This window comes from Salvia miltiorrhiza, chromosome 4, assembly GCF_028751815.1.
Source record: "Salvia miltiorrhiza cultivar Shanhuang (shh) chromosome 4, IMPLAD_Smil_shh, whole genome shotgun sequence".
NCBI classification, from domain to species: Eukaryota; Viridiplantae; Streptophyta; class Magnoliopsida; order Lamiales; family Lamiaceae; genus Salvia; species Salvia miltiorrhiza.
In genome coordinates, this window is record NC_080390.1 from 41,025,320 (window position 1) to 41,047,928 (window position 22,609).

General features: G+C 37.4%; 3 long non-coding RNA genes across 3 annotated transcripts; 1 reads left to right on the top strand and 2 right to left on the bottom strand.

Moving 5' to 3' along the window:
• Positions 1–424: 424 nt before the first annotated feature.
• On the top strand, positions 425–3,529 carry LOC131021683 (uncharacterized). Its single transcript, XR_009101033.1, has 3 exons — positions 425–598; positions 684–714; positions 3,156–3,529. It is a non-coding gene; the product is annotated as an uncharacterized LOC131021683 (long non-coding RNA).
• On the bottom strand, positions 665–1,171 carry LOC131021682 (uncharacterized). The gene is made up of 2 exons (XR_009101032.1): positions 1,092–1,171; positions 665–992 (listed from the first exon to the last, which is right to left on the bottom strand). It is a non-coding gene; the product is annotated as an uncharacterized LOC131021682 (long non-coding RNA).
• Positions 3,530–9,677: 6,148 nt separating the features above from the next.
• On the bottom strand, positions 9,678–10,182 carry LOC131021684 (uncharacterized). The gene is made up of 2 exons (XR_009101034.1): positions 10,103–10,182; positions 9,678–10,003 (listed from the first exon to the last, which is right to left on the bottom strand). It is a non-coding gene; the product is annotated as an uncharacterized LOC131021684 (long non-coding RNA).
• Positions 10,183–22,609: the final 12,427 nt, after the last annotated feature.

The window sequence follows — 22,609 nt, forward strand, 5'->3', positions numbered from 1 at the left end:
TAGGGTTCAGCATCCATTAATAAAATACGAACTTATATGAATTTGATAAACGAACTTATATGAATTTGATAATTTATATATGTGATGATTTATTTTTTTATTTTCAATAGATGATGCACTCAAAACATATTTTGAGTCCATTAATTTATTGTGGAGAATTTAACACTGAAGTGTTAAATATGAATCTTTTATCGATTGTTTACTTAAGCCCATGAGTAATTTAAATTATGTTAGAAGCAAGCTCAAATGGATTTTATGCTTCAATAAGAATTAGGCTTATATGTCTTAATGTATTTAAATGAGTTTGGAACCATATAATTAATATATTAATTTCTTAGATATTTTAATGATTAAATTTGAATAATCCTAAGCATGCTGAATCCTAAGCATGCTGAAGAATTTACTACGCATGCTGAAGAAATTCTTCAGTCATACAAAGCTAGCTGAAGTGTTCATACTTGTCAGCTGAAGAAGTCCACGATCCTCATCCATCCAAGCCACCCCATTTTTCTTTTATAACCTACACCATTCTTCACCCAAACCTCACCACTTCACCATTTCTAAATTCTGCAGTCTCAATTTCACACAGCAAGTTAAGGTAATAGAATGAGGATATTCATCTCTTTCAATTTATTTTTTTCACAACTGACGTTTCTAATCTTAGTGATAAACAAAATCTGCAGAAATAAATATCTTCCACCACACCTATTCAAGGTATTCCCCTTTTATCCAATATATCAGAGAACCACCAAACGAGAATGATCCAAAAGAAAAATTTACATGTATTAACGTATGAACTGAAATTTACAGTATTTGATTTTTGCTCAAATCCTATGTGCTAAGTGTTCGACTGAATTTGAGGCTTGAAACCTTTGAAGGGGGGGCTGACCCTGCTGTGTGTGTGTGAGTCGAGATCAGAGGGAGGCGGCAGCCTCGGTGGCTCGCCGTCTCTGGCGATGGCGAGACGGCGGCGGAGCCGCGGTGGTTCCGTTCTGCCAAGAGAGAAAGAGAGGAAGGATTTCAGTTTTTAATTTAAAAAAAAAGGGGAAAAGATGAGGGAAGAAAAAGGAGAATAGGGAGATGGGGTATACCTGGTTGTCGGCGGTCGACGGCTCCTGGCCGTGAGCCACCGGCGAGGACGACGGAGGCAGCAGCGGCGGCGCACCGTTTTGACGGCGGCGTGCGTCCTGTTCCGACAGATCGAGGAAAGAGAGGGAGAGGGTCAGGGCGTGTAGAGAGATAAATAGAAGAGAAGGAAATGGAGATGGCGAGATGAGCGACGGCGCCGTGGTCTTGACGCGGCGGCGGATCTGCCGCGAGAATGAGGGAGCAGGCGGCGGCCCGGCGATGGCGGCGCACCGCGGTGGTGGTGTCTGCTGCGCTTGGGTCCAGCGGCCGAGAGAGAGGTGAGCGATTGAGGGATCAGCCGAGATAGAGAGATAGAGGCGAGAGGGTGAGAGAGGACGAGAGTTCAGGGGAGGAGAGAGAGGCAGCAGCCGCGTTGAACGGCAGGCGGACAGAGGGAGTCCGAGAAAGAGAGATGAGAGGGTGAGTGTTGGCTGAATGTGTGTGTTTGAGTGTGTTTAGTGTGTGTTTTATTTAGGTTTAGAATTAAAAGTGGGCTTTGGGCTTTTATTTAAATTGTTGGGCTTGTTGTTGGGCCGAGACTTGGGCCAATTTTATTACTTGTTGTTGGGCCGAGACTTGGGCCAATTTTATTACTTGCTGTTGGGCCGAGACTTGGGCCGATTTTAATAAGTGTGTGGGCCCTTATTTAATTAACAGATGGGCTTCGATTTAAATGTTTGGGCTCGGCCCTTTACAAATAAAAGCCGATGGGCTTATTTCACTTAAAAGTTTTGGGCCTATTTTAATTTAAATATTTGGGCTCTTGGTTAATAAAAAAATTGAATGGATCTAATTTATCTAATTAATTTGGGCTTATATCTATTTAAATTATTTGAGCTCTTAATTATTAATTTAAATTGAGCTTGATTAATTTAATTATATATTGACCTTTAAATTAATTATTTAAATGGAGTTCTTTTATTTCAAGTATTTTTACAAATGGACTTTAAAATAAAATATTTTGAGTTAAATTCTTATTTAAATTAATTCTTTTCAAATGACTTATTAATATGGATTATTTGAAAATGATTAAATTATTTTAAGTATGAGAAAGAATGATCTATGATGACATAATTTGTTTATGTAATATTATATGATTTGTTATTAAATGACGGAATATCTGACTTGATGGCGTGAGTAGAATGAGTTATGGTTGATGCGCATGTTGATATTCGAATAAATAGTTTCGAACCTAAATGTTAGTTATGTGATAAATGCTTTGAGTTTAAGGTTTTGAACGAGACGAAACAAGATTAATATGGATGCTAGAACCCTAAAATCATTAAAGGAGATAGTTTAGTTTAGAGACCTATCTTCCTTTCTTACACGACTTTCTTCTCGAACTTATCGACTCTTCGTCAATAAAGGTCCAGACGGGAAGTGAAAGCTAAAGAAGGAGGTAACTCTATGCCCCTAGTGGGAACGGAATGAGGTGGGCTTTCTTAAAACACGTATATAGAGATCCCCTGCATACAGGCCTCTTATACGAAATGAAATGAATGACATGATATAACTGTGATATTTTAAATGGTAAATGGTTCTTATTAAATGAAATGTTTATGGAAATGATTAAATGATGAATGGTTCTTATGAAAGAAAAGGAAATGTTTATGAAATGATTGTCTGCCAAAAATGTTTATATTTTATGTATGTATCCTATCTGTGTTGGTTCGCCAACTATAAAGGAAATCGAATTCGGACCCTACGCTAGACGAAGGTTTGCTAGTAAGGGTTAACGTGTACACTCATGGAGACTGTGTGTCGCTTGCGACCGGTCTTGGCGTCCGTGGAAGGAGGCCTCCTTCCCGGCGTGTAAAAGGAACAGATATGGATCATATAGACTGAAAATGGGATGCGCATCCAACTTTATGAAATGAAAGAAAATGTTTAGTAAGCACAGGTCCTTCAAGTAAAACCATGTGTGTTACTGTTGGCAGTACAATAAATGATATAAAATGTTATATTTCCGGCATATGTTCACTGAGTATTTTTACTCAGCCCTGCATGTTGTTTTCCCTAATGTGCAGGTTGAGCGGGTGATGGAATGGAGTGGAGTTGAGCGGATGTACCTTTTGACATAAAATAATAATGTACCCTTGAGACGTAGAACAGTAATGTAACCTTGAGTATACATCTTCATATGTATAACTCACACGTATTTCCGCTGCAAGATACTCTGATTATGCTAATGTTTTATTTTAAGTATGATACTCTTTTGTTGGGTAATCCACTTCGACGGGCCTTCCCGAACAAACGTCTTGTATTTGCCCAAGTGATCAGTTATGATCCTAGTGTTATATAATAAATGTCTCTTTTCGTAAAATGTTTGATTGTTAAGTAAATGCCCCTTTCTTTCCCCGCTTCTTAATCCCCTTCCCGAGTCATAACCCCGGTTAAACCATCCTTAGGGATTGCGGGCTGTGACAGAGTGGTATCAGAGCAGTTCGTTTGCTCTGGCCCAAGAATTTTCTTTCAAAAGCCAAGTATAGATCGAGTCATTTGACTTAAATGAATCTTATGACACCGCTCAACGCTCCATTGCATCACGCTCAATCAAAGAAAAAGGTAACTGAAGTTACAATGTTTAATTATGTTATGGATTTAAACTGTTGCAAGAACATGATTGTGAAAGATATGCTATGAATGAATGTTGAATGATTTACGTTGGTATGACAGATTTGATGCGTACTATGTTAATACGATTCGAGGAATGAATGATAATGAACACGTTTTCAAGGAATGTAGATTGTTATAAGTTTTATGATCACATTTGCAAAAGAACATAGATTGATGGATTTATAGGGTATCCCTATAACCTAGATGCTTGAGAATGACGAAACAGAAAATGAATGAACATCACGAATGTTTTGGTTTCCTTCGGGAGACTGTAGTTTCTTTGAAACTCAAAGATAGACTGAAAGGATACGTGCCACGTTGAAAGTAAGTCAACGAAAGGTGGCATGAGACAACTTCAAGATGGACGTTACACCACGAAGGTTTTAAGCATAGTCTCTACGTTCGAAAGTTCACACATGACAGAATATCAAATTGACTTCGTTTCATGATGAGTTGTAGAAAGAATATGGTTTGACTGTTACATTACTATGTTGTAATATGTCTACTTATGTAAGAATGTTGAATGTTCAGAATATGAGTCTAGAACAAATGATCCTAAGTTTGAACTTTTAGCTTACTGCGAGCTGAAGTTTTGTTATATATAGTATCTTGAGGGTTTAGAAGACCCAGAATTACCAAGTTCGGGATGATGTTTCCCGCGTAACTGGGAAGTGATTATGTTGGACCTGGCCAGTCCACATGATCCAAATCTCAGTAGACGTCTTTTGGGTTTATAAACCCCTGTATTTCAACTTCAGTTTAAAAATCAGATGGGTTCTCACTCTAGGTCATTTTGTTCGACCTGGTAGTTACTCCTTTCAACCCTCTGGTTATTTATTTGAGTCTCTTGAACAAATTTTCCGCAACACTTTATTATAATATCATTTGAGATTTGAGCCTTTGCAACTTTTGAGTTGTTCTAGTAGATTCTTTTGATGTATACGACTAAGAAGCGTTAGTATATTGACTTAGTAAGTCACCCAAACTATAGCATGGTTAATTGACTTCAGTTGTGTCTAAATTAGTTGAGATTAGTATTTCTCCTCTGATTATTATCGACCACTTCTTTTGTTAACAATTTATAGTACAAACCGTAAGGTTTGAGAATAAGGACTTGAGTTATTTTGTCTATGCTGATTTCACGATGGAATCATGGAAAAAAAAAATATTACATATGTGATATGAGAAAAGGAATGTATTGATGATCGTTTTTTTTTTTTTTTGAAAAATAGAATGTCTGGTAGATGAGAAGCTAGAAACGAGATGAGGACAAAAATAAACCATTACGAAAGATGGATGAACTTTTTCTCGAGTAAAGCTTGTTATAGCTATGAAACCAAGAATCCAGTTGAGGGTAAACTCTAGATTAAGACGATGAAGAAAACCTTTGATTTTCTTTGTACCGCACAAGAAAGACTTCATGTGTTGCGTTCCAGTTGACTAGATCTACAGATTTTGGTGGGAGGCCAAAAGAAAAGCAATGACTCAAGAATGTTAGCAAACTTGTCTTAGTAAGATTATAAGACGGACACATATTACATATATATTTTTTTTTATATCTGCGATAGGAGGAGAGAAACGAAAATGTTCAACCTCAAGCAAAACAAGATGTCTATGACCAAGTACGACCAGATTTGCTGCGACATATCCGTTATGCCCCACAATAGGTGGACATCGATGAATAGATGCCGAAGAAGTTTCGACCTGGCCTAAAGTATGAGATAAGAATGGCATTCGCCAACCACGGTGAGTTTACGTACTTTGAATTGCTCAACAAAACTCTAGACGCCAAGGTAGTTATGCTCGGGGATCACCCGACACAAATTCAAACTGAACAAAGTGGTCAAGACATGAAAAACTTTTCACCCATAGAAGGAACAACGATAGTGACACGTAGTTATATGAACCTATAATTGAATATAGGATCACTTAAGGTGGTAGCGAATAACTTGATGTTATACCAATATGGAACGTAGATGTAACCCTCAGAATGGACTGGATAGCTGAGAACTATATGCTATGATTTATGCAATGAATGAGAAATCTCCTTCAAACCTCCAGGAATAGACGCTTTAAGTTTTCACGAGATTAGTATAAGGAGCGGATATCAGTTATTTCATACATACAAGCCATGAAGGTGATAAATAAGAAACATTACCAAGTTTTCCTTGTATATCTAAACAGAGGAGCTAGAACAGAAAGGACAGTCGAGGACGTAGAAGTTATACGTGAATTCCATTATGATTATCCGGAGAACTTACCAAGACTGCCACCCAATAGACAAGTAGAATTTACCATCGACCTAGTACCAAGATCGACACGTGTATCAACAGCATCGAACAAGATGACTCCAAAGGAGTTGGAGAGCCTAAAGATCCAATTGCAGAAAATGACTAGACCTAAGTTTGATCATGTCTAGTGCATTCCCATCAGGAGCGCATATTTTGTATGTTATGAAGAAGTATGGTACTTTAAAAAGGCGCACAGACAATAGAGCGTGGAACAAACTAATACTCATGAATGAATATCCTTTACCGAGGGTAGATGAATTGTTCGACCAACTCAAGGATGCAAGTGTGTTTTTCCAAGATCGATTTTAGGATCGAGTATCATTAGCTAAAAGTCATACAAGAAAGTATACTCAAGACAAATTTTAGAATGGGTTATGACCACTACAAGTTTGTAGGTGTGCCATTCAGGCTAACAAATGCCCAGATATATTTATGGGCATCATTGATAGAGTATTCTACCTTCACCTGGATAAGTTCGTCTTAGTGACTCCAAGAATGAAGATGAACATAAGGAACATTTAGGGACCATGTACACAAGTACTATTGGGTGAACGAATTTATGCCAAATCAGTAGGTGTGAGTTTTGCTCAAGGAAGTGGCATTTTCTGGAACATATTGAATGATTTGAGTTTATATATGTGTTTATATTTATTAAATATTGCACGTATAATTTACTTAGATTAATTTGAACACCAAGGTTCAAATTTGATGAAGGCCGTGAGTCATAAGGCCAGAGACGAGCGATGCTCGATTTTAATTGAGTTATTTTGAGCATGCCAATGTGTTTAGAATAATTAAAAATATTTGTATTTAAATTTTTGGAATTTATTTCCATTAAATACGAATTTTCTAACTATTCGATGATTTATTAAGTTGAGATATGTGGAGTATGTGAAGTCATGTAAGTGAACTAGCAGTGCATATGAGTTAATGCTATGTTAGTAAGACTATATGAATTATTTGAGTATTTATGAGATGAGCATGATTAGTAAGTTATTGAGTTTTTTTTGAATTGCATGAGAAATGCATATAAAATGGCTAAGTATGAGAAATTAGCATGGATTAGATTTATTATTTTAAATGAGATAAATAAATGAGAGAAACATGTTAATTAATTATAGTTGGAATTTAGTATTTAATTACAAAGTCCGAGATTTAATCGAGAACTATGAGCATGATAAATGGTTAAGATATAATTTATTATTTTGAGTTTGATATCGATTATGTGTCTAAATGGAATGAGTGTGAGAGTTATGAATAACGCACATAAATGTTGGTATCTGACACTCGAACAATTGGTGTCGAGTATAAATGATAGTTTACTGATAAAGAGTTTTGATGATTTTGAATTGTAGTGCTAGAGATTCTAAAACCTGATAAGGAATTTGTAGTAGCTGATGAGACAAAGAGGATGGGTTGAACCCGTAAAGAATTATGATTTTGGTATTAACCATCACATGGACAAGACCAATGTAGTAGATGATATAGTGAGCCGGAAGGCCTCGTCTAAGATATGATAAGATGATGATAGAAGTGATTAAACCACCCAGCTTGAGGAAAATTGTGGTAGGAGCACGAAGGAAGGATGAGAAGTTACGAGTAAGAATAAGGATAAGAAATTTCAAGAATTACAACGACGAATCAGATAATGCTATCTTCTTTGAAGGGAAGATATGCATCTCCATGACAATGAACTTAAGAATAAGATAAAGCCATGGCACCCATATACTGTCACCAAGAAGTACTAAGATATATTAAGATCTAGAAAAATTCTAGTTAGGAGGAATGAAACGAGATGTAACCTCATTTGTTGAAATATGTCTTGCGTGCTAGCAAGTGAAGGTTTTATAACATATCATATTGTTACTTTGAGTCTTTGAGCTCATAAAGTCTAGCTTAATATCGTGTTTGGGACAAACCGAACCCTTAACGAACTAATGGATTTGTCGAGATGGATTTTTCGAATCCTTCAGACTTAAGCAAAAGTTGTCACGAAAGGGGGTAGCCAATGCCCACATGACTCGAGATTCCGTCGAAGAATGAATAAAAGTTTATAACGGCGTTTTAGGCTGTCTGCCTACATGCTCGAAATGGTTGGTCTCCTTACAAACTGTTTAAGTTGCCTTAAGAATGCTTTAGAGATATTAGTCATTATAGTTCCGCTTAAACGACATAGAAATTACTAATAAGGTATGTTGAAGACGACCGAGCTAAACCGGGGTGAAAGCTGAGAACATGTTTTTGCCACTCATTGTGAGATATATAATATCAGTTATCAATCGACTATCGATAGGTTGCCAAATGAGGCGTTATACGCGAGGAAATATAGATCACCACTTTGTTGAGATGAAATGACTAGATGATTGAAATCATCCGTTAAAATTTGATAGTGAATAAAAGAGGGTCATGATTGACAGAGTCATATGTTGACAAATGACGAATTGACCTATGATGTGAAAGTGGAGAGATAATTTCCATAAAAGTTTCTCCATCAAGAGAAATCATTGGATTCAATGTGAAGGGTAAACCTAAACCCCGTTTTATAGGCTCATACGAGATTGTAGAAAGGATGAGCCCAATAACTTATTGGTTAGCGTTAGCGCTAAGCTTTGAGAATGTGCGTAATGTATCCCATGTGTCGCAAATAGAGAAGTATGTTTACGATTCAAAGCATATGATCCATAAGGACAACATTGTTATTAGTCAATATTTGAGTTACGAAGGAAGATCCAAATCTATCTTAGATCGGGAAGTTCAGGTACTAAGGACTAAGTCGATACCGATAGTAAGGGACCTATGAATATATCATGGTCAAGAATAGACTACGGTCTAACAAGAAAGTGAAGTACTCAGAGTTATTTTCTGAGGTACAAATTTCGGGACGAAATTTATTTTAAGGGGGATAGTATGTAATGACCCGACTTTTTATTAAGGATTATATACTTTTAATTACTGATTTAAGGATTGATTATGGTAATTAGGGTTCAGCATCCATTAATAAAATACGAACTTATATGAATTTGATAAACGAACTTATATGAATTTGATAATTTATATATGTGATGATTTATTTTTTTATTTTCAATAGATGATGCACTCAAAACATATTTTGAGTCCATTAATTTATTGTGGAGAATTTAACACTGAAGTGTTAAATATGAATCTTTTATCGATTGTTTACTTAAGCCCATGAGTAATTTAAATTATGTTAGAAGCAAGCTCAAATGGATTTTATGCTTCAATAAGAATTAGGCTTATATGTCTTAATGTATTTAAATGAGTTTGGAACCATATAATTAATATATTAATTTCTTAGATATTTTAATGATTAAATTTGAATAATCCTAAGCATGCTGAATCCTAAGCATGCTGAAGAATTTACTACGCATGCTGAAGAAATTCTTCAGTCATACAAAGCTAGCTGAAGTGTTCATACTTGTCAGCTGAAGAAGTCCACGATCCTCATCCATCCAAGCCACCCCATTTTTCTTTTATAACCTACACCATTCTTCACCCAAACCTCACCACTTCACCATTTCTAAATTCTGCAGTCTCAATTTCACACAGCAAGTTAAGGTAATAGAATGAGGATATTCATCTCTTTCAATTTATTTTTTTCACAACTGACGTTTCTAATCTTAGTGATAAACAAAATCTGCAGAAATAAATATCTTCCACCACACCTATTCAAGGTATTCCCCTTTTATCCAATATATCAGAGAACCACCAAACGAGAATGATCCAAAAGAAAAATTTACATGTATTAACGTATGAACTGAAATTTACAGTATTTGATTTTTGCTCAAATCCTATGTGCTAAGTGTTCGACTGAATTTGAGGCTTGAAACCTTTGAAGGGGGGGCTGACCCTGCTGTGTGTGTGAGTCGAGATCAGAGGGAGGCGGCAGCCTCGGTGGCTCGCCGTCTCTGGCGATGGCGAGACGGCGGCGGAGCCGCGGTGGTTCCGTTCTGCCAAGAGAGAAAGAGAGGAAGGATTTCAGTTTTTAATTTAAAAAAAAAGGGGAAAAGATGAGGGAAGAAAAAGGAGAATAGGGAGATGGGGTATACCTGGTTGTCGGCGGTCGACGGCTCCTGGCCGTGAGCCACCGGCGAGGACGACGGAGGCAGCAGCGGCGGCGCACCGTTTTGACGGCGGCGTGCGTCCTGTTCCGACAGATCGAGGAAAGAGAGGGAGAGGGTCAGGGCGTGTAGAGAGATAAATAGAAGAGAAGGAAATGGAGATGGCGAGATGAGCGACGGCGCCGTGGTCTTGACGCGGCGGCGGATCTGCCGCGAGAATGAGGGAGCAGGCGGCGGCCCGGCGATGGCGGCGCACCGCGGTGGTGGTGTCTGCTGCGCTTGGGTCCAGCGGCCGAGAGAGAGGTGAGCGATTGAGGGATCAGCCGAGATAGAGAGATAGAGGCGAGAGGGTGAGAGAGGACGAGAGTTCAGGGGAGGAGAGAGAGGCAGCAGCCGCGCCGCTCGCCGGCGGCGGCGGTGGCGGCCGCGTTGAACGGCAGGCGGACAGAGGGAGTCCGAGAAAGAGAGATGAGAGGGTGAGTGTTGGCTGAATGTGTGTGTTTGAGTGTGTTTAGTGTGTGTTTTATTTAGGTTTAGAATTAAAAGTGGGCTTTGGGCTTTTATTTAAATTGTTGGGCTTGTTGTTGGGCCGAGACTTGGGCCAATTTTATTACTTGTTGTTGGGCCGAGACTTGGGCCAATTTTATTACTTGCTGTTGGGCCGAGACTTGGGCCGATTTTAATAAGTGTGTGGGCCCTTATTTAATTAACAGATGGGCTTCGATTTAAATGTTTGGGCTCGGCCCTTTACAAATAAAAGCCGATGGGCTTATTTCACTTAAAAGTTTTGGGCCTATTTTAATTTAAATATTTGGGCTCTTGGTTAATAAAAAAATTGAATGGATCTAATTTATCTAATTAATTTGGGCTTATATCTATTTAAATTATTTGAGCTCTTAATTATTAATTTAAATTGAGCTTGATTAATTTAATTATATATTGACCTTTAAATTAATTATTTAAATGGAGTTCTTTTATTTCAAGTATTTTTACAAATGGACTTTAAAATAAAATATTTTGAGTTAAATTCTTATTTAAATTAATTCTTTTCAAATGACTTATTAATATGGATTATTTGAAAATGATTAAATTATTTTAAGTATGAGAAAGAATGATCTATGATGACATAATTTGTTTATGTAATATTATATGATTTGTTATTAAATGACGGAATATCTGACTTGATGGCGTGAGTAGAATGAGTTATGGTTGATGCGCATGTTGATATTCGAATAAATAGTTTCGAACCTAAATGTTAGTTATGTGATAAATGCTTTGAGTTTAAGGTTTTGAACGAGACGAAACAAGATTAATATGGATGCTAGAACCCTAAAATCATTAAAGGAGATAGTTTAGTTTAGAGACCTATCTTCCTTTCTTACACGACTTTCTTCTCGAACTTATCGACTCTTCGTCAATAAAGGTCCAGACGGGAAGTGAAAGCTAAAGAAGGAGGTAACTCTACGCCCCTAGTGGGAACGGAATGAGGTGGGCTTTCTTAAAACACGTATATTGTAGTAGCCCGCTCTTTTATTTATGATTAAGACCAGTAAATCGATAATTATTATTGCATCTTTCAGTAATTGAAAAGTCCAATAATTATTTATATTTAGAATTCAACTAGGATTATAAATTATATGTATTCTTTGCCTATTATTATTTTAGTTATGCTTGTTAGCTTCGCGTGAGAGAATCGGGATATAAATTATTGAGCCAGTTAATAATTTATATTTTCAAATCTATAACTGACTTAGCAAAGTCAACTTAAAGTTGTTATTTTATATGCGATAGAGATTTTATTTCTATTAGTTACTTGAAAGTCGTGATTTGGTTCAGACTAATGAGAACGAGTTAAATTAGTTATTTAATTCGTAGAGATGTTATATCGAAGCATAGTTATTCAGCAAAACCTAGAATCGATTTTATAGATATGCAATGATACAAAAAATTAGATTTGCAGATATAGCTTTACACAATGACTGTAGAGAATTATTTACATCACCACTATTCTCTACTTACAATCAAAACCTATCACTATCACAAAACACTACAGCTACATACCTACAAGCATGCGGAAGTAACGCGTGAGAGTAAAAAGAAGAAAAATGAGAGAAGACAAATCAGCCGCAACTCTACCTATTCTATCTCAAGGCTTTCACATGGCATAGAGGATTAGATACTCAAGTATAACTACCAAACTCACGCCTTTAACAATTCAGCAGCAAACTTCCTTCTTCAATTTCAGCCTGCATTCAGTATGAAAGCAATCCACAGTTCATTTCAGTTCCTATCCTCTGGATTCAACAACAGCAGCAGCCAACCATGCACCAAACATTCACAAAGCATTCAAGGTATTCATTGAGCTCCATATACTACTTTTCCATCATACATGCTCTACACTTAAGCATGATAAACAAACTATTATGGCTAGTTTTACCCACTGCATAATCGAATTATAGAAATGCTAGAGCTCAATAGAATTATGAACTGGGTTTACAACAAACTTTGAGTTTCGTTCACAATAGAGTATTAAGAATGAACTTAGCTTTCATTAAGGAGGGGAGGCTGCCCTGTTTCGCCGAACCGAGGAGCATCGGCGGAGGCAGAGCTATGCTGCTTGTCGGGCGAGATCAGGGGAGAACCCGGCGACGACGACGGTGAGGCTCTCGCCGAATCACAGAGCGGCGACGCCTTGTGGAAAGAGAAGCTAGGGCTCAATTCTTTTGAGTTGTGTATCCTGAAATTGCGTCTGCCTCACCATCGCCCGGAAGAGCAACGACAGCGGTTCGCGGTGCCTTCACCCAGCACCGACAGCTACGGAGGGAGCCGACCTCGTCGGACCTCAGAATGGCGACAGAAGCGACCTCGCTCGCTGGTTTCCCGGTGACGGCGGCGGAGGCGATTTCTGATTCAGGAAATTAGGGCTCACCTCCTTTCTACCTCGCATCTGTGAAGTGGGAGGAGGGACGCCAGTTTTCAGGCAAAGCCGAAGAGCGGCGTTGACTCCGCCGGAATTTCTGAAGCGCGATCGAGCCCAGGCAGTGGCGGCGATGTCGCTTGAGCCGAAGGAACCTAGGGCTCGGTTGGGTTGCTTCGTCGAGACTGAGGAAGGTGAATCGGATGAGAGGGGCGGCGCCCTCAACCGAACATGAAGCTTAGAACGACGGCCACTCGCCGGTTCCTCAGCAGCGGCGGCGGCGGGTTCAGGCAGAGGAGGAAATAAAATTTGGGGCTTCCCTTTTTGGGTTTCCTTCATAGATTTGAAAGGCGCTGTGAGAAGAGAGAACGTGGAAGGAGAAGGGTGGCCGACGTGAAAGAAGGGCGCCGGATCGATGGCGGCTGAAACAGCCGGAGACGGCGGCGGCAGGACTCGCGTGGAGAGAGAGAGGGCGCAGAGACATTTTGAGAGAGAGAGAAACCGAGATTTGAGGAAGGAGACTTCATTTGGGCCCAAATTGTAAAAGTGGGGTGGGATTGATGACCACTTTGGGCTGTAGCTATATTTTAAATTGGGCTGAATTCTTGTTTTAAATGAGCTGAAGTTTATTATGGATGGGCCGAGTTATTTATTCTTATTGGGCCAAGATTTATTTAATTACTTGAGCCGATGAATTATTTAATTGGGTCTCTCATGTTAATTATTCAAGCCCACTTTTATTTAATTAATTATTAGGCTGCCTTATGTTGAGCCTTTTAATTATTTAATCTTATAACATTACTTATTCCTATTTATTAAGCCGATTAATTATGAGGTTATAAATCGAATAAGCTGAAGTATTTATTTATTTTCTTTTGACTACGAGGAGCGGGGTTTATTTAATTGACGGATTAGAACACCCCGAAGAGAACGGATTAATTTTTGTTAATTATCCGGCTTCATGAGACGAGACTTAGCTTTTATTTAAATCCGATAATCTGGATTAACAATAGAAATTCCCTGATTATTATCTCAGAATAATAGTTCATGCATAGTTAAATTACGCATTCTCATTTAATTGAGAATTTTCTCTCGATCTAAAGTCTTACGTTATTTTCTCGGATTAAAGGTCGAGCGCAAGAATAAGAGCTCGTCAAGGAGTCACTAATCTGTAGCAAAGCTTTGCTATCAGGTGGGCATTACTTTCATATATATCAAATGAGTTTAAATGTTACGTTCAAGCAAGTTATTTCATGACTAAATTAATTGAAGTTATTTCAAATATTGTCTTGCCATAAAATGTCTCAATTTCAGTATGATATCTATCTGATGTTACTTTTATCATGTAATCGAATTCGGGTCTTGAGCAGTTGATAGCTATCCTGCCAGGGCTAGTGTACACCAGTGACCGTGAGTCATCTAGCGGGTTGGCCGGTCAAGTGACCGTGAGAGGTGGCCACCTCTCCGGCACACAGTTCCAGATATGATAGATTACAAGAGAACTTAGACTGCAGTCGAACTTTAAGAATCACAACTGAATTTAGTAAGCTTGGGCCTTTTTAGCGAAAAACCCCTTGTTGTACTGTTTATGATGGCATGACAATTTAAATCTTTACGAAGCATGTTATATTTCATAGTAGGCATATGTGCCCACTGAGTACCTTTGTACTCAGCCCTGCATGTATTTCTAAATGTGCAGGTTGAGCAGTAGACGATGGTGATGAAGTGACGAGTGGAATCCTCTTTTGTCGCAATATTATATGCTATGAAAAAAAAAACTCTAGGGTTACATGTCTTCATACATGTAATCAGAACCTTATTCCGCTGCGTACTCAGAAGTTTTATGTTATTTTGGCTAAGTCAGAGTTATCTGAACTTATTAGTTATTTGAGTCTATACGACTAAACCTCTGTTATATTATAAATATCCCTTTTGTTAAATGATGAAATGCGATCCTTCCTTGTTTGATTATCCCATTTCTACCCCACTTCTAATCTCCCTCCATTAGTCACGGTTTCCCTGGCTTAATTATCCTTAATTAGGGCCGGTCGTGACAGAGTGGTATCAAAGCAGGTTTATTTGCTCTGAACCCTAGAGTTAACCAATTTTTCTAGTATGATCACTAGTATATATGAGTCAGTCAACCAAAGCTCATCACTTCATCACATCGTCATGCTCAGCAAGAAAGAAGGTGGTAATGATTTTAAAACATTGAGAAGTTCATGTTCTATATGAATGTACTGATGCTTACATTCAAGTTTTATGCTTTATTGATTGATTAGATATCTCAATGAACTTAGATGCGTTAAAAATGCATGATCACTGTTACGAGAAGAACAATAGAAGCTAGAAACTCAGTTATATTTCACTATAGCCATGGTGAAGAGCTAAGAAAGAGGAAGAGAATCCAATGAAAGCAGTGCAAGCGGAGTGCCACGCACGAATCACTGACGCAGACATAGTTTTTCATTCTGGTTGTTCACGCGAGACGGAACACCTAATCGACTATTGCCTTACTCGATGATAGTTTAAGTATGATATTGCTTATAGCGATGAGTGTGACTTATGTAATCAGTTAGCTAATCCCTAATAAGTTGAGACTCACTTTTAGCCTCGATTATCACTAGCTATGGCTTGAGGATAACTTTCATGATTCATCAATGAACTTCAGAGTTAGACTTACGAGGGGTCAAAATGCTTGTTATATAGTGTTATAATATTACGATTAAAGCTATCAGCTTATAGTTTCAGATATTCGGAACCATTCTACTTACAGTACCTATCGCAATAGATGAGGACATGACTGAGAATCCCTATTGATTACGATCACCTACTACAAATTGGAAAGAAGAGATGTGATATGGGTACTAGCAATTACCAACCATTATGATTGATCATAAAAGTTTACGCAAGTGTGTAAGACGAGAGAAGTTCTCGAAGATGGTTCAGAGTTTAATAATAGCTAGAAGCGCCGACAGTGGATCAATGCTGAAACAAATGAATTAAGATTCTAATGAGACCCTAAGGATATACTCAAGATAAATATACATACCTTAACCTATCAAGGACATCGCCTCAGTTAGAATGTCTTGGATTAGGCATTTAGTTTAGTAGCCGGAGTGAGAGCGTTGACTAAGGTCATTCCATGACTTAGGATTACGTATGGTGACGCATACCCTGTAAAGATGCTCAGAGGAGCAAAATCTATTTCCTTATTGAAGGCGTGATGATTCAGAAGTTTTTTTTTTAATGACACGGAAGAGTGCTTCAAATTATATGGTTGCATTTCAAGCGCTATGTGAAGGAACACTAAGTACTAGAAGTACTATATTTAAGATCATGTAGTGGAAGATTGATGAGTAAGGTTGAGCCTACCTCATTTCGCCTATAGAAGATGTTTAGGGATTTCATTAAATTAGGAGGCAGACTCTAAGTTTGAGAAGCTCTAGAATATTGTCAAGGACATGTTCAAGATGTTAAGAAGAAAGTGGTGATTTTAGACCAAGTATACCTCTTGCAGCAAATGAACAAGAGTTACCAAGTTCGGAAAAGTATTTCCGAGTGACTGAGAAGTAGTTGTGTCGGACCTGGCCAGTCCACATGGCCAAAATCTCAGTAGTCGTCATATATGGGTCTTTAAACCTATATATTTTAAACCTTCATCTGAAAAGCCAAATGGGGTCAGACTATTAGGTCATTTTGCTTCGACCTTTCAGTCAATTCATTTCTACCCTATGGTTATTCATTTTCAATTGTTTGGCAAATTATTGAAACACTTTGCCTAATAATGTACCCTTGAGACGTAGAACAGTAATGTAACCTTGAGTATACATCTTCATATGTATAACTCACACGTATTTCCGCTGCAAGATACTCTGATTATGCTAATGTTTTATTTTAAGTATGATACTCTTTTGTTGGGTAATCCACTTCGACGGGCCTTCCCGAACAAACGTCTTGTATTTGCCCAAGTGATCAGTTATGATCCTAGTGTTATATAATAAATGTCTCTTTTCGTAAAATGTTTGATTGTTAAGTAAATGCCCCTTTCTTTCCCCGCTTCTTAATCCCCTTCCCGAGTCATAACCCCGGTTAAACCATCCTTAGGGATTGCGGGCTGTGACAGAGTGGTATCAGAGCAGTTCGTTTGCTCTGGCCCAAGAATTTTCTTTCAAAAGCCAAGTATAGATCGAGTCATTTGACTTAAATGAATCTTATGACACCGCTCAACGCTCCATTGCATCACGCTCAATCAAAGAAAAAGGTAACTGAAGTTACAATGTTTAATTATGTTATGGATTTAAACTGTTGCAAGAACATGATTGTGAAAGATATGCTATGAATGAATGTTGAATGATTTACGTTGGTATGACAGATTTGATGCGTACTATGTTAATACGATTCGAGGAATGAATGATAATGAACACGTTTTCAAGGAATGTAGATTGTTATAAGTTTTATGATCACATTTGCAAAAGAACATAGATTGATGGATTTATAGGGTATCCCTATAACCTAGATGCTTGAGAATGACGAAACAGAAAATGAATGAACATCACGAATGTTTTGGTTTCCTTCGGGAGACTGTAGTTTCTTTGAAACTCAAAGATAGACTGAAAGGATACGTGCCACGTTGAAAGTAAGTCAACGAAAGGTGGCATGAGACAACTTCAAGATGGACGTTACACCACGAAGGTTTTAAGCATAGTCTCTACGTTCGAAAGTTCACACATGACAGAATATCAAATTGACTTCGTTTCATGATGAGTTGTAGAAAGAATATGGTTTGACTGTTACATTACTATGTTGTAATATGTCTACTTATGTAAGAATGTTGAATGTTCAGAATATGAGTCTAGAACAAATGATCCTAAGTTTGAACTTTTAGCTTACTGCGAGCTGAAGTTTTGTTATATATAGTATCTTGAGGGTTTAGAAGACCCAGAATTACCAAGTTCGGGATGATGTTTCCCGTGTAACTGGGAAGTGATTATGTTGGACCTGGCCAGTCCACATGATCCAAATCTCAGTAGACGTCTTTTGGGTTTATAAACCCCTGTATTTCAACTTCAGTTTAAAAATCAGATGGGTTCTCACTCTAGGTCATTTTGTTCGACCTGGTAGTTACTCCCTTCAACCCTCTGGTTATTTATTTGAGTCTCTTGAACAAATTTTCCGCAACACTTTATTATAATATCATTTGAGATTTGAGCCTTTGCAACTTTTGAGTTGTTCTAGTAGATTCTTTTGATGTATACGACTAAGAAGCGTTAGTATATTGACTTAGTAAGTCACCCAAACTATAGCATGGTTAATTGACTTCAGTTGTGTCTAAATTAGTTGAGATTAGTATTTCTCCTCTGATTATTATCGACCACTCCTTTTGTTAACAATTTATAGTACAAACCGTAAGGTTTGAGAATAAGGACTTGAGTTATTTTGTCTATGCTGATTTCACGATGGAATCATGGAAAAAAAAAATATTACACATGTGATATGAGAAAATGAATGTATTGATGATCGTTTTTTTTTTTTTGAAAAATAGAATGTCTGGTAGATGAGAAGCTAGAAACGAGATGAGGACAAAAATAAACCATTACGAAAGATGGATGAACTTTTTCTCGAGTAAAGCTTGTTATAGCTATGAAACCAAGAATCCAGTTGAGGGTAAACTCTAGATTAAGATGATGAAGAAAACCTTTGATTTTCTTTGTACCGCACAAGAAAGACTTCATGTGTTGCGTTCCAGTTGACTAGATCTACAGATTTTGGTGGGAGGCCAAAAGAAAAGCAATGACTCAAGAATGTTAGCAAACTTGTCTTAGTAAGATTATAAGACGGACACATATTACATATATATTTTTTTTTATATCTGCGATAGGAGGAGAGAAACGAAAATGTTCAACCTCAAGCAAAACAAGATGTCTATGACCAAGTACGACCAGATTTGCTGCGACATATCCGTTATGCCCCACAATAGGTGGACATCGATGAATAGATGCCGAAGAAGTTTCGACCTGGCCTAAAGTATGAGATAAGAATGGCATTCGCCAACCACGGTGAGTTTACGTACTTTGAATTGCTCAACAAAACTCTAGACGCCAAGGTAGTTATGCTCGGGGATCACCCGACACAAATTCAAACTGAACAAAGTGGTCAAGACATGAAAAACTTTTCACCCATAGAAGGAACAACGATAGTGACACGTAGTTATATGAACCTATAATTGAATATAGGATCACTTAAGGTGGTAGCGAATAACTTGATGTTATACCAATATGGAACGTAGATGTAACCCTAAGAATGGACTGGATAGCTGAGAACTATATGCTATGATTTATGCAATGAATGAGAAATCTCCTTCAAACCTCCAGGAATAGACGCTTTAAGTTTTCACGAGATTAGTATAAGGAGCGGATATCAGTTATTTCATACATACAAGCCATGAAGGTGATAAATAAGAAACATTACCAAGTTTTCCTTGTATATCTAAACGGAGGAGCTAGAACAGAAAGGACAGTCGAGGACGTAGAAGTTATACGTGAATTCCATTATGATTATCCGGAGAACTTACCAAGACTGCCACCCAATAGACAAGTAGAATTTACCATCGACCTAGTACCAAGATCGACACGTGTATCAACAGCATCGAACAAGATGACTCCAAAGGAGTTGGAGAGCCTAAAGATCCAATTGCAGAAAATGACTAGACCTAAGTTTGATCATGTCTAGTGCATTCCCATCAGGAGCGCATATTTTGTATGTTATGAAGAAGTATGGTACTTTAAAAAGGCGCACAGACAATAGAGCGTGGAACAAACTAATACTCATGAATGAATATCCTTTACCGAGGGTAGATGAATTGTTCGACCAACTCAAGGATGCAAGTGTGTTTTTCCAAGATCGATTTTAGGATCGAGTATCATTAGCTAAAAGTCATACAAGAAAGTATACTCAAGACAAATTTTAGAATGGGTTATGACCACTACAAGTTTGTAGGTGTGCCATTCAGGCTAACAAATGCCCAGATATATTTATGGGCATCATTGATAGAGTATTCTACCTTCACCTGGATAAGTTCGTCTTAGTGACTCCAAGAATGAAGATGAACATAAGGAACATTTAGGGACCATGTACACAAGTACTATTGGGTGAACGAATTTATGCCAAATCAGTAGGTGTGAGTTTTGCTCAAGGAAGTGGCATTTTCTGGAACATATTGAATGATTTGAGTTTATATATGTGTTTATATTTATTAAATATTGCACGTATAATTTACTTAGATTAATTTGAACACCAAGGTTCAAATTTGATGAAGGCCGTGAGTCATAAGGCCAGAGACGAGCGATGCTCGATTTTAATTGAGTTATTTTGAGCATGCCAATGTGTTTAGAATAATTAAAAATATTTGTATTTAAATTTTTGGAATTTATTTCCATTAAATACGAATTTTCTAACTATTCGATGATTTATTAAGTTGAGATATGTGGAGTATGTGAAGTCATGTAAGTGAACTAGCAGTGCATATGAGTTAATGCTATGTTAGTAAGACTATATGAATTATTTGAGTATTTATGAGATGAGCATGATTAGTAAGTTATTGAGTTTTTTTTTGAATTGCATGAGAAATGCATATAAAATGGCTAAGTATGAGAAATTAGCATGGATTAGATTTATTATTTTAAATGAGATAAATAAATGAGAGAAACATGTTAATTAATTATAGTTGGAATTTAGTATTTAATTACAAAGTCCGAGATTTAATCGAGAACTATGAGCATGATAAATGGTTAAGATATAATTTATTATTTTGAGTTTGATATCGATTATGTGTCTAAATGGAATGAGTGTGAGAGTTATGAATAACGCACATAAATGTTGGTATCTGACACTCGAACAATTGGTGTCGAGTATAAATGATAGTTTACTGATAAAGAGTTTTGATGATTTTGAATTGTAGTGCTAGAGATTCTAAAACCTGATAAGGAATTTGTAGTAGCTGATGAGACAAAGAGGATGGGTTGAACCCGTAAAGAATTATGATTTTGGTATTAACCATCACATGGACAAGACCAATGTAGTAGATGATATAGTGAGCCGGAAGGCCTCGTCTAAGATATGATAAGATGATGATAGAAGTGATTAAACCACCCAGCTTGAGGAAAATTGTGGTAGGAGCACGAAGGAAGGATGAGAAGTTACGAGTAAGAATAAGGATAAGAAATTTCAAGAATTACAACGACGAATCAGATAATGCTATCTTCTTTGAAGGGAAGATATGCATCTCCATGACAATGAACTTAAGAATAAGATAAAGCCATGGCACCCATATACTGTCACCAGGAAGTACTAAGATATATTAAGATCTAGAAAAATTCTAGTTAGGAGGAATGAAACGAGATGTAACCTCATTTGTTGAAATATGTCTTGCGTGCTAGCAAGTGAAGGTTTTATAACATATCATATTGTTACTTTGAGTCTTTGAGCTCATAAAGTCTAGCTTAATATCGTGTTTGGGACAAACCGAACCCTTAACGAACTAATGGATTTGTCGAGATGGATTTTTCGAATCCTTCAGACTTAAGCAAAAGTTGTCACGAAAGGGGGTAGCCAATGCCCACATGACTCGAGATTCCGTCGAAGAATGAATAAAAGTTTATAACGGCGTTTTAGGCTGTCTGCCTACATGCTCGAAATGGTTGGTCTCCTTACAAACTGTTTAAGTTGCCTTAAGAATGCTTTAGAGATATTAGTCATTATAGTTCCGCTTAAACGACATAGAAATTACTAATAAGGTATGTTGAAGACGACCGAGCTAAACCGGGGTGAAAGCTGAGAACATGTTTTTGCCACTCATTGTGAGATATATAATATCAGTTATCAATCGACTATCGATAGGTTGCCAAATGAGGCGTTATACGCGAGGAAATATAGATCACCACTTTGTTGAGATGAAATGACTAGATGATTGAAATCATCCGTTAAAATTTGATAGTGAATAAAAGAGGGTCATGATTGACAGAGTCATATGTTGACAAATGACGAATTGACCTATGATGTGAAAGTGGAGAGATAATTTCCATAAAAGTTTCTCCATCAAGAGAAATCATTGGATTCAATGTGAAGGGTAAACCTAAACCCCGTTTTATAGGCTCATACGAGATTGTAGAAAGGATGAGCCCAATAACTTATTGGTTAGCGTTAGCGCTAAGCTTTGAGAATGTGCGTAATGTATCCCATGTGTCGCAAATAGAGAAGTATGTTTACGATTCAAAGCATATGATCCATAAGGACAACATTGTTATTAGTCAATATTTGAGTTACGAAGGAAGATCCAAATCTATCTTAGATCGGGAAGTTCAGGTACTAAGGACTAAGTCGATACCGATAGTAAGGGACCTATGAATATATCATGGTCAAGAATAGACTACGGTCTAACAAGAAAGTGAAGTACTCAGAGTTATTTTCTGAGGTACAAATTTCGGGACGAAATTTATTTTAAGGGGGATAGTATGTAATGACCCGACTTTTTATTAAGGATTATATACTTTTAATTACTGATTTAAGGATTGATTATG